At 45.5% G+C, this 13,476-nt stretch overlaps 1 protein-coding gene across 1 annotated transcript in view; it reads left to right on the top strand.

Moving 5' to 3' along the window:
* snap47 (synaptosome associated protein 47) overlaps positions 1–13,476 on the top strand; it is a 59,386-nt gene that overhangs the window by 25,078 nt on the left and 20,832 nt on the right. The window lies entirely within an intron of this gene.

Raw genomic sequence — 13,476 nt, 5'->3', positions numbered from 1 at the left:
ATATGTTGGAATATGGGGGTAGGGAGTAGGGCCTGGGTGGGATTGTGGTCTGTATAGACTCAATGGGCCAAATGGCATCTTTCTGCACTGTAGGGTTTCTGTGATTCTATGAAAACCAGGTAATGGACCATGACTGGATGAAATGCAGGTGTAATAATCTGCTACACGCCCTCTTTATTAAATAGAGAGTCCTTACTATTATATTCCATTCCCTCACGCAGACGGTTTGATTCGCCTGTTCTCATTCTCTCTCTCTGTCTCTTGCTCACTTGCACTTTCTCTGGGGCATAATGGTGGCATAGTGGTTAGCACTGCTGCCACATAGCACCAGGGACCTGGGTTCGATTCCTGGCTTGAACCCCTGCCTCTGTGTAGTCTGCACGTTCTCCCCATGTCTGTGTGGGTTTCCTCTGGATACTCCAGTTTCCTCCCACAGAAAGATGTGTTGGTTAGATGCATTGGCCATGCTAAATTCTCCCTCATTGTACCCAAACAGAAACTGGAGTGTGGCGACAAGGGGATTTTCCCAGTAACTTCATTGCAGTGTTAATGTAAGCCTACTTGTGACACTAATAAATAAACTTTAAACTCTTCCATTAGATCAAAAGGGTAAGAGGTATATATGATGTTTCTCATATGAAACATATAAAGTACATCGATTCATATAGTGCCTTATTGGGATATCAAAACATCTTATGAAGTGTGCAGGAGGGCATGCCAGGGGCAGTATCAGATATACTAAAAACGATGTGTCAACCTGGTGAAGCAACATCGAAGGACTAATTGTGTGCCAACACAAGCAGCAAGCAACAGAGTTAAGCAATTCCACAATGAGCTGATCAGACTTAAGTTCTGCCACATCCAGTTATGAATGGTGTTGAGCAAATAAACAATTCACTGGAAGAGGAGGAAGCTGCATAAATATTCCCATCCTCAATGACGGGGGAAGCCCAGCGCAAAAGATAACGCTGAAGAATTTGAAACAATCTTCAGCAAGAAGTGACAAGAGGATGATCTAACTTGACTTCTTCCGGAAGCCTCAGCATCACGTATGCCAGTCTTCAGCCAATTTAATTCACTCCCCGTGATATTGAGAAATAGCTGAAGGCACTGGATACTGTAAAGGCTCTGGGCCGTGACAGTTTTCCAGCAGCAGTACTGAAGACTTATGCTCCAGAACTTTCCATGCCCCTAGCCAAGCTGTTCCAGTACAGCTACAATATTGGCAACCAACCGTCAATGTGGAAAATTGCCCAGGTATGTCCTGTGCACAAAAAACAGGACACATCCAACCTAGCCAACAGTCTACTCTCAAGCATCAGTAAAGTGATGGAAGGGTTCATCCACAGTGCTATGGAGCAGAATTGTTTAGCAATTTTGCTCATTGTTCCTGTGGAGCTGAGTCGAGAGGCAGCGATTTTTGGGCGTGCGAGGAGGCAAAAATAAGGTATAATTTTCTGTTTATTCCGTTTAACTTTTTATTTTTAGTGTTAAGTCGCGAGTTTCGGCGGTTTTTTTTAAATTAGTTAGAAACCGGAAGTCGTCACTAGGACGCTTACCGGTAGTTGTAGTTTTTTTTTTCGGGTTTAAAAACACCTACCTCCGTGTCTCGGCCTCATTGTTCCTGTGGAGCTGAGTCGAGAGGCAGCGATTTTTGGGCGTGCGAGGAGGCAAAAATAAGGTATAATTTTCTGTTTATTCCGTTTAACTTTTTATTTTTAGTGTTAAGTCGCGAGTTTCGGCGGTTTTTTTTTTAAATTAGTTAGAAACCGGAAGTCGTCACTAGGACGCTTACCGGTAGTTGTAGTTTTTTTTTCGGGTTTAAAAACACCTACCTCCGTGTCTCGGCCTCATTGTTCCTGTGGAGCTGAGTCGAGAGGCAGCGATTTTTGGGCGTGCGAGGAGGCAAAAATAAGGTATAATTTTCTGTTTATTCCGTTTAACTTTTTATTTTTAGTGTTAAGTCGCGAGTTTCGGCGGTTTTTTTTAAATTAGTTAGAAACCGGAAGTCGTCACTAGGACGCTTACCGGTAGTTGTAGTTTTTTTTTCTCGTGCCCCTAACACTATAAATTAGTGCAGAGAGGATTCCCGATTCTCTACACTGGTAGAGAATCCCACCCTTCCACCTCCTCTAACCTAATTATAAGTGTGAGGGAAGTTTTTTTTTATATTTTTACTTTTCTGCTGGTAATTGATTCAGGGATGGCAGTTCAGGCTGTAAGCTGCATCTCCTGTGGGATGTATGTAGTGAGGGACTCCCACAGTGTTTCAGGTGATTTTAATTGTGGGAAGTGTGTTAGATTGCAGTTTCTGGAGGAGCGTGTAAAGGAGCTGGAAGGGGAATTAGAGGAGCTCCGTATAATTCGGGAAGTGGAGCAGGACATAGAAAGGAGTTATAAGGAGATAGTCACTCCTAGGAATAAGTCTTGGGTCACTGCCAGGAAGAGGGGCAAAAAGCAGTTGGGGGGACAATCCCCTGGGGCTGTTCCCCTCCAAAATAGGTTCTCGGTCCTGGAGGCTACAGTTGAGGAGAAATCAACTGGGGATAGCCAAAGGGAGCAGGTCTCTGGGGGTGAGCCTATTGGCAAGCCTCAGGTGGTTAGGGGTAAGAGATTGGGCCTTGTGATTGGGGACTCCACGGTTATGGGGACGGATAGGAGAGTTGGAGGTAAGGGTAGGGACTCTGGGCTGGTGTGTTGCCTACCAGGGGCTGGGGTCCAGGATGTTTCGGACAGAGTATTCAGGACTCTTAGAGGAGAGGGAGATCAACCCCAAGTTATAGTTCATGTGGGGACACATGACATAGGGAGATTAAGGGAAGGGGATATTAAGCAAAGATTTATGGAGTTGGGGTGGAAACTCAAGGCGAAGTCAGAAAGAGTAGTTATATCTGGACTCTTGCCTGTACCACGGGATAGATTAGAGAGGAATAGGGAGAGGGAAAGTTTGAACTCGTGGCTGAGGGGATGGTGCAGGAGGGAGGGGTTCAGGTACTTGAGCAATTGGGGCTCATTCTGGGGAAGGTGGGACCTCTATAAGAGGGATGGTCTACACCTGAACCAGAGGGGAATCAATATCCTGGGGGGTAAATTTGCAAAAGCGATGCAGGAGGGTTTAAACTGATTCGGAGGGGGGGAGGGATAGTGAGGAAAGGGGGTGAAAGTGAGGGGGGCATAGTTGGGGAATGCAAGGCACGGCATAGTGGGGGTGGGGCGGAGCAGGGTTTGAAATGCGTGTACTTTAATGCGAGGAGTATTCGCAATAAAGTGGATGAACTTGCAGCGTGGATCAGTACCTGGGACTTTGATGTTGTGGCCATTTCTGAGACTTGGATAGAGCAGGGTCAGGAATGGATGTTGCAGGTTCCGGGGTACAAATGCTTTAGTCGGAGTAGAGAAGAAGGTAGAAGGGGGGGTGGGGTAGCATTGCTAGTCAAGGACTGTATCACAGTGTCGGAGAGAAAGTTTGATGAGGACTTGTCAGTTGAGGTAGTATGGGCGGAGATTAGAAATAGGAGAGGAGAGGTCACCCTGTTGGGAGTCTTTTATAGACCTCCTAAAAGTTCTAGAGAGGTTGAGGAAAGGATTGCGGAGACAATCCTGGTTAGGAGTGAAAGTAATAGGGTAATTGTTATGGGGGACTTTAACTTTACGAATATTGATTGGAGTTGCTATAGTTCTAGCTCGCTAGAGGGGTCAGTGTTTGTACAAAGCGTGCAGGAAGGTTTTTTGTCTCAGTATGTAGACAGGCCAACTAGAGGTGAGGCTATATTGGATTTGGTGCTGGGAAATGAGCCAGACCAGGTGCTAGACTTGGAAGTTGGTGTGCATTTTGGTGATAGTGACCACAATTCGGTTACGTTCACCTTAGTGATGGGAAGAGATAGGCGTGAACCTCAGGTCAGCAATTTTAGCTGGGGTAAGGGCGATTATGAGGCTATCAGGAGTGAATTAGGAAGCATGGATTGGATTAGGGGATTGCAGGGACTGGGAACATCTGAAATGTGGAATTTTTTCAAGGAGCAGCTACTGCGAGTCCTTGATAGGTATGTCCCTGTCAGGCATGGTGGATTTGGTAGGGCTAGGGAACCGTGGTGCACTAAAAGAGTTGAGTCGATGGTTAAAAAGAAAAAGGAGGCTTATGTTCGGATGAGATTGGAGGGCTCAGATAGTGCACTAGAAAGCTTTAGATTGGCTAGGAGGGAGTTGAAGAGTGAGTTGAGAAGGGCTAAAAGAGGACATGAGAAGACTTTGGCTGATAGGATTAAGGAGAATCCTAAGGCGTTCTATAAGTATGTCAAGAACAGAAGGTTGGTCAGGGCAAGATTAGGGCCAGTTACAGACAGCAGGGGGAAGTTGTGTGTGGAACCGGAGGAGATTGGAGAAGTATTGAACCAATATTTCTCTTCGGTGTTCACGCAGGGGGACATGAATATAGCTGAGGAGGACATTGGGTCGCAGGGGTGTAAAATAGAAAGTATTACGGTTGATAAAGAGGATGTGCTGGAAATTCTTGAGGGGCTGAAAATAGATAAGTCCCCTGGTCCGGATGGGATCTACCCTAGGATTCTCTGGGAGGCTAGAGAGGTGATTGCAGAGCCTCTGGCTCAGATCTTCAGGTCGTCATTGGTCTCTGGTGTAGTCCCGGAGGATTGGAGGATAGCGAATGTTGTCCCATTGTTTAAGAAGGGGAACAGAGACTTTGCCGGGAATTATAGACCGGTGAGTCTTACTTCTGTTGTGGGCAAGGTTTTAGAAAAAATTATTAGGGATAGGATTTATAGTTATTTGGAGTGTAATGAATTGATTAGAAATAGTCAGCATGGTTTTGTAGCAGGTAGGTCGTGCCTTACTAACCTTATTGAGTTTTTTGAGAAGGTGACCAAAGAGGTGGATGGGGGTAAGGCAGTTGACGTGGTATACATGGATTTTAGTAAGGCGTTCGATAAGGTTCACCATGGTAGGCTTCTGCAGAAAATGCAGATGTATGGGATTGTGGGTAATCTAGGAAGTTGGATCAGGAATTGGCTATCAGATAGGAGACAGAGGGTGGTGGTGGATGGTAAATATTCATCATGGAGTGCAGTTACGAGTGGTGTGCCTCAGGGATCTGTTTTGGGGCCACTGTTGTTTGTAATTTTTATTAATGATCTGGATGAGGGTATAGTTGGGTGGATTAGTAAATTTGCTGATGACACCAAAGTTGGAGGTGTGGTAGATTGTGAGGAAGGGTGTCATAGTCTGCAGGGAGACTTAGATAGGTTGCAGAGCTGGGCCGAGAGGTGGCGGATGGAATTTAATGCGGAGAAGTGTGAGGTAATTCACTTTGGTAGGAGCAACAGATGTGTCGAGTATAGGGCTAACGGGAGGACTTTGAATAGTGTGGATGAACAGAGGGATCTAGGTGTGTGTGTACATAGATCCCTGAAAGTTGGGAATCAAGTAGATAAGGTTGTCAAGAAGGCGTACGGTGTCTTGGCGTTTATTGGTAGGGGGATTGAATTTAGGAGTCGCAGTGTAATGTTGCATCTGTACACTACTCTAGTGCGGCCGCACTTGGAGTACTGTGTGCAGTTCTGGTCCCCGCATTACAAGAAGGATGTGGAGGCGTTGGAGAGGGTGCAGAGGAGGTTTACTAGGATGTTGCCTGGTATGGTGGGGAGGTCCTATGAGGAGAGACTGAGGGATCTAGGGTTGTTTTCGTTGGGAAGAAGGCGGCTAAGAGGGGATCTTATTGAAACATATAAGATGATTAGGGGTTTAGATAGGGTGGATAGTGATAGCCTTTTTCCTCGGATGGAGAAAGCTAGCACGAGGGGGCATGACTTTAAATTAAGGGGGGGTAGCTACAGGACGGATGTCAGGGGTAGGTTCTTTACCCAGCGGGTGGTGAGGGATTGGAATGCCCTGCCTGCTGCAGTTGTAGATGCGTCTAGTTTGGGGGCGTTTAAGAGATCTCTGGATAGGTTTATGGACGAAAAGGGATTGGTATAGGCTAGTGGGTCATTGTTTTTGTAACTGGTCGGCGCAACATCGTGGGCCGAAGGGCCTGTTCTGCGCTGTAATGTTCTATGTTCTATGTTCTATGTTCTATAACCTGTTCACTGACACTCAGTTTAGTTTCTGCCAGGGCCATACCACTCCTGACCTCATAAGAACATAAGAAATAGGAGCAGGAGTAGGCCATCTAGCCCTTCGAGCCTGCCCCGCCATTCAATAAGACCATGGCTGATCTGTCGTGGCTCAGTTCCACTTTCCTGCTTTCTCCCCATAACCCTTAATCCCCTCTCTTATCAAAAACCCATCAACCCGCGTCTTAAAAATATTTAGCGAGGCAGCCTCCACCACTTCAATGGGCAGAGAATTCCAGAGATTCACCACCCTTTGAGTGAAGAAGTTCCTCCTCAACTCCATTCTAAACCGCCCCCCTTTTATCTTGAGGCTGTGCCCCCTAGTCCTACTGTCTTTTTTGAGCGGGAAGAGTCTCTCCACCTCTATCCTATCCATCCCATTCATCATCTTATACGTCTCAATGAGATCTCCCCTCATTCTTCTAAACTCTAACGAGTACAAGCCCAGTTCATCCAGCCTCTCCTCATAGCTCAACCCCCTCAACTCCGGCATCAGCCCAGTAAACCTCCTCTGCACTCCTTCCAAGGCCAAAATATCTTTGCGCAGGTGCGGCACCCAAAACTGCACACAGTACTCCAGCTGCGGCCTCACCAATGCCCTATACAGCTGCAGCAAGACCTCTCCCTACTTTTATATTCAATCCCCCTCGCTATGAAGGCCAGCATCCCATTAGCCTTCCTGACCACCTGCTGCACCTGCAGGCTGGGTTTTTGCGACTCATGCACAAGGACCCCGAGGTCCCTCTGCACCGTCGCCTGCTGCAGTTTTTCGCCACGTAAGTAATAGTCCTTCCTACCATTATTCCTACCAAAGTGGACCACCTCGCACTTGCCAACATTAAATTCCATTTGCCAGTTCCTGGCCCATTCGCCCAGCCTATCTAGATCCTTCTGCAGACTCTCCACACCCTCCACGCAATTTGCCGTTCCACCAATCTTGGTGTCATCAGCAAATTTCGACACCATACACTCGGTTCCCTCCTCCAGATCATCTATATAAATGGTAAATAGCTGAGGCCCCAGCACCGACCCCTGGGGCACTCCACTAGTCACCAACCGCCAATCCGAATAGCACCCATTGACCCCCACTCTCTGCCTCCTATTTGACAGCCAATCCTCTGTCCACGCTAACACCCTACCCCCAACTCCATGTCCCTCGGCCTTCTGCAATAACCTCATTACAACCTTGGTTCAAACATGGACAAAAATGCTAAACTCCAGAGTTGAATGTCTTTGACATCAAGGCTGCAGTTGACTGGTGTGTGGCATCAAGGAGCTCCTGCAAAACTGGAGTCAATAGGAATCAGGGAAAACTCCATTAGTTGGAGTCATGCCTGACACAAAGGCAGATAGTTGCACTAGGTGGAGGCCAATCATCTCCGTTCCAGACATCACTGTAGGAGTTCCGACAGCCTCGGCCCAACCATCTTCAGCTGCTTCATTTAATGACCGTTTTTCTGTCATGAGATCAGAAGTGGGGCTATTCAGTGATGGTTGTGCAAGTCAACACCATTCATGACTCTTCAAATACTGAAGCAGTTCATATCCAAATAGGTCTGGACAATATCCAGGCCTGGGGTGACAAAATTCATGCCACACAAGTGCCAGGCAATGACTGTTTCCAACGTGAGAGAATCTAACCATTGCCCCTTGACATTCAATGGAATTACTTTTACTGAATCCCCCTCCCCCTATCAATATCCTGGGGGGGAGGTTGCCATTGACCAGAAACTGAACTGGACTAGCTATATGAAAAATGTGGCGACAAGAACAAGTCAGAGCCTGGGAATGCTATGAGTAACTCACCTCCTGACTCCCCAAAGGCTATCCATCATTTATTAAGCACAAGTCGAATGTGATGGCATACTCTGTACTTGCTTGGGTTAGTGTAGTTCCAGCAACACTTGAGAAGCTTGACACCATCTGGGACAATGCAGCTTGCTTGATTGGCACCCCATCCACAAACATTCATTCCCTCCATCACTGATACACAGTGGCAGCAGTGTGTACTATGTGCAAGATGCACTGTGGGACCTCACCAAACCTCCTTCGACAACACCTTCCAAACACATGAATGCTACCATTGGGACAAGCGCAACAGATGCATGGAAACACCACCACCTGCAAGTTCTTATCCAAGCCACTCATAAAACTGTTCCTTCACTGCGCTGGGTGACATCCTGGAACTGCCTCGCTAACACCATGTGGACTGCAGCGATTTAAGAAGGAAGCTCACCATCACCATCTTGTGGGCAATTAGGGACAAGAATATGCTGGCCTAGCCAATGACACCCACATCCCATGAATGAATTAAAAAAAAAAATTCTTCCTGGCAGTGACCTGTTGTGGAGGCAAATACAGCAACTGTGTTACAGCTGCATCTCAAACAACTAGGTGAATGACCAATTTATTATCAACTTATCACCCTATTTCGTTCTCTCTTCCTTCCATTCTCATACAGGATCCTCCTTGCAGAATTTCAAACATGGATTTAGAGGGTATGTGAGCTCTTTGTCTTGTCTCTTCTCTTTTCCCTCTCGAACATGTGTTTCCTCTCTTCATTCCACACCTGCTGCTGTTCTTATTATTTTTATTATTTATTTGAGTGTCACAAGTAGACTTACATTCACACTGCAATGAAGTTACTGTGAAAATCCCCTAGTCGCCACACTCCAGCACCAGTTCGGGTATGCTGAGGGAGAATTTAATGTGGCCAATGCCCCTAACCAGCACATCTTGTGGGAGGGAACTGGAGCACCAAGAGGAAACCTACGCAGACACGGGGAGAACGTGCAGACTCTGCACAGACAGTGACCCAAGCTGACAATCGAACCCAGGTCCCTGGTGCTGTGAGGCAGCAGTGCTAACTACTGTGCCACCGTGGCTGTTGCTGAGGCTGTGTTTTGGCATCATGCTTAGTTTTTTGTCTTGTACAAACTTGCATCCCATTCAAAATGATGTTTTTGGACACTGGCTAGTGTGTGGTGATCTGACTTTTCTCCTGAAGACACTGACTCCTTCTAATGTATGAACTGTCTTCTCATACCATTTCCAAGTGACAATGCCTCACCGGAGAGTCTGGATAGTACCTTTGTCATGCACTATGCTGTGGAGTGGTCTCCCGCTGCCATGCTCATTGCTATCTGTGAACTCAGTTTAACTACTGCTGCACCAAATTAACATCTGATACCAGCTTGAATCTCTATAACTATCCTGTGTGTCTTGTTTCTTCAGTGAAGAGAGAAAAAGTTTGCATCTTTTCACAACCTCAACATGTCCAAAGCATTTTATAGCCATTGAAGACTTTTGAAATGTAATCATTGTTGTAATATAAAAAAAGGCAGAAAATAATTAGTGTCCAACAAGGTTCTCACAAGCAGCAACAGAATTAATGTTTTTAATGAGTTTGGTTGTGGGAAAAATATTGGCCAAGATTTCCCAATACCACCAATGCGCCCAGTTTAACATTTCAGTATGCTGTCAGCATTGCTCTAAGTGTCATTCCAAATGATCTGCTCAAGTCTCTGGAGTGGGTCTTGAACCTACGACTTTTTGATTTGGATGCAAGCGTTACCAGTGAGTCATAGATGACATTCTGTTACTAAGATTTGAGTGTTTTGTCAAATCATTGGTATAATAAGTCTTGTTCTAGCAGAAAGTGATTTTTAACAAAAGGCCGTTGGGTATAAAGATCAAAGCGACGTTGTGCGAATTTTACCGACACGTCCGCCCGAGTTACGTATGATCCCGCCCAAGACCAACGGAGAATACCATTCTTCTCCAAGCTTCGTCGGCCTCCGGAAACGGGGCGGGCATGCTGGTAAAATTCCAGCCGTTATCTGTCCCCTCAGGAGGACACAATAGCTTCCACGATATTGGTCAAAGAAGAACCAGGAAGTGCAAATAATTAGATAGTACTTATAAAGAGCTGGCACAGTTTCAAAGGTCTAAATGACCTCCTCCTATGCTATGAGCTTCTATAAGAATTGTATTGTTGTTCATGTCCCTAGCAAACATTTCAACCAACGCCCCTTTTTTTGAAGAAGAGAATTGATTATCTATGGATTTATTTCTTTGCGGTTTCTGGCACCTTGCTGCTTGTAAACTGGCTGCAGGTGTTGTGTGTTTCCCAACATTACAACTGTGACTATACAGAATTTGCTGTGAAGTGCTTTGACATAGTGAAAGGTGCTTCACTTATGCAAGTTAGTTCTTTCTGTGCAGCTCTTTCTTGCCCATTTTGAGCCATGTCTCCTGCTCTTAGCACTGAAGTACGTCTGTCTCTGTGAAGAGGTAATCAGTAAAAGCTGACACAAGGGGGCTCCAAATGCTTTCTGTAAGCAGACCTGCTGAAACACTACACTTTATTAATATGCTGTAAATCATGAGATTGGCTGCAGTAAATTTTTCCTCTTGCGGAATAACTGAAGGATTACACGTTCGTGTTTGCAGAATCATCAGATACAGCCAGACCTCATTATGCTGAGCTGCACTCTTCACCTCTACTTAAAATTGGAGTCATGTATTTAACTGAGACAAATCTGAAAAACCAGCCTAAAGATTATAGAGAATTAAAAAGATACACTTCACCATCTTCTATAAAACTTGTGAACGAACAATTAAATGTTTTATACAGGTATCATTTTTGTTTAAACTGATTATATACTGAAAGGAGTAGATGGAAAGCACTGAAAATATTCATTGTCACTCACTGACTGGAGAGGCTTAGATCTTTGATTCGGTATTTAATAAGCCAGAAAGCAACAACATGTAAAAAGAACAAGATACTGGAGGTAAAATGATCAAAATAGCACAGCTGGGTAATACGTGTACAGAACTGATGAGGAGACTGGCATTGGGGTTCAAATTTTATGTAAAAATACAGATTTAATGACTAGCTTGATTGGAATATTCCATTCATATGGTCACTGCTGTTGCTGCATTTTAAAGATACTGGATTTCCTGTGGTGTAGCTCACCGCAAATTGAAAGAGCTTGTAGGAGTGGGTGGCACGGTAGTGCAGTGGTTAGCACTGTTGCCTTTCAATGACAGGGGCCCAGGATCAGTTTTAGCCTTGGGTGACTGTGTGGAGTTTGCATGTTCTCTCCATGTCTCCACGGGTTTCCTCTGGATGTTCCGGTTTCCTCCCACAGTCCAAAGATGTGTGGGTTAGGTTGATTGTTACTTCAAAATACATACTGCTCTGATTAAAGAGGAAGGAATGCAGGAGTAGACAGCCTGTTGCAAATAGACTATTTTCCCTGTAATAAGTGTTTTATTTTTCCTCCTGTGCGTAGATAAGCAGAAAACATGGGCCGAATTTTGGGATTAATTCTAAGTGTCTGTCCACTGTGAGACAGTTCTTGATCTATTTTCTTGGGCGAGTTTTCACACCCAATCTTATGCACTTGGTCATTGAAAATGTGGGCTAGACCGTTTCTAGTGGCTGTAGGCGGTGGGCTGGGCTTAATTCACCAGCCAGCCTGCAGAGGGAGTTGTTGTGCATGCACAGACCTCTAATCTGCACGTGCACAATTCCCACAGCAAGGGTCTGACAGACAAAGTGAGAGCTGTCAGGCTCCTGCTGTTACAGACAGCCTCACAAACTCTCCCCTTGATCGCGAGCCCCATATCGCCTGAAATGCAGCCCCCCCCCCCCACCAAATCCAATCATGTTGGAGGGGTAGCGGCCCCTCTTCAGGTCCTGTCTCCCACAGTCCCTGGCACTGTGCCCCAAGGGTATTGCCCAGGTGCCAGGCTGGCAGGGCCAACAACAATGTTTCCCGTTCATGGGGAGCATGTGTTTTCCTCGTCTGAGAGAATTCCGGTAACATCACGAGAGCCGGGAAACTAGCTGTGATCCTGGTTTCTCGGCTCTTGTGCGATTTATTGGCATGCCGCGCCCTTCGATGACCCACATATTTAAGATAATTAACGGGAGAACCAGTCGTGATAGGCTTTTCTTTTACACATCCTGATGTTGTGATCTGAGATGCACTGACAGGTTGTAGAAGCAAATACAAGAAGGACTTTCAAAAGGCAATTAGTTGCAATTTGTAGTGCAGTGGAAATGGAAGGGGAGTCAGGCCACTTGGATTGCCCTTTCAAAGAGTATGTACAGGCATGATGAAACAAATGATTTCTGTCCTTGCTGTAGTACCTGCTGCTGCTTTTTGTCTCTCATAGAACATTACAGTGCCCTTCGGTCCAAGATGTTGCACCGACCTGTGAAACCAATCTAAGGCCCATCTAACCTACACTGTTCCAATATCATTCATATGTTTCCTTCCCTCCCAAGAGGTGTCAATATCTGTCACCTGTTTTGAAAACCTTGGTGGCTGTTGTATACACAGGCCAGATTAACATTGGTGGCAGTAGCAAGTGCTCACCGATTGAGTATTTGAGACAAACTTGCTTTCGCCCATCTTGTCCTCCTATTTGTGTGCTGCAAGTCTAATGAGCCGTAGTGCAGTGTGTTCCACAACAGCACCATTCAGTAGTTTTAAGTTTGCCAGCATTGATGTGTACAACTTTCTGCTTTATCATTGCTAAATACAGGCCACAGAACCCTACAGTAGGGAGGCACTAGTTTGTCTGAAGATGGCAAGTGCCAACAGGAGCACATTTCCACAGACTGCGACCAATAACTGGACACAAACTCGGAGAGTGGGGGGGCGATTCTCCCACCCTGCCGCGCTGATCTTTATGAGCGCAGAGGCCCGCTGGTTTCAGCCTCCTGGGTGGGAATAGGCCCTGCCCCCTGAAATCTAATGCTATTCACACTGGTGGCCTTTGCAGTGCACAGTGTGGGAGATTCTAGTCTGAACTCCCACTGGAAAAAAACAGCATGAATTACTTCAGTTTTCCTGCATATACAACACTAGAAATATTTTTGGGAGAATTCTGCCCCGTGAATATCAACAGACCTTTCTACCAAAGAGGGTATTATATCATGTTCCTGATTCCATCCACTCCAGCATAGGTCACTGGAGTAATCAGAATCAACAATTGCAACAAAGATTTTATAAGGTTCTTCGCTAAGGCTGCACTCCCAGAACAGACCCAAACAATATACATTAACGAGGAATGTTATAATTCCTAAAGGTTTGTTACTGTCTTGGATGTGACCTTCAAATTTGTTACAATCTCTTAGAGACCATAAGTTTTGTTTTAAAGTAGATAAAATTAAAAATGTCAGTTACTTAGTAAGAGAATAAAGTCACATGATTCCACACTTCCCAATAAACAGGAGAAAATTTTAAAATACAGAAGTCAGCAAACAGTTAATACCAAATAATCCTATTGAATAGCGGAGCAGGCTTGAAAGGCCAAGCGGCCTACTGCT

This window comes from Carcharhinus amblyrhynchos, chromosome 8 (assembly GCF_965287045.1).
Source record: "Carcharhinus amblyrhynchos chromosome 8, sCarAmb.v2.hapA, whole genome shotgun sequence".
In the NCBI taxonomy this organism is placed as follows: domain Eukaryota; kingdom Metazoa; phylum Chordata; class Chondrichthyes; order Carcharhiniformes; family Carcharhinidae; genus Carcharhinus; species Carcharhinus amblyrhynchos.
The sequence above is the reverse complement of the archived record's forward strand: the minus strand, read 5'-3'. Positions and strand labels throughout refer to the sequence as shown.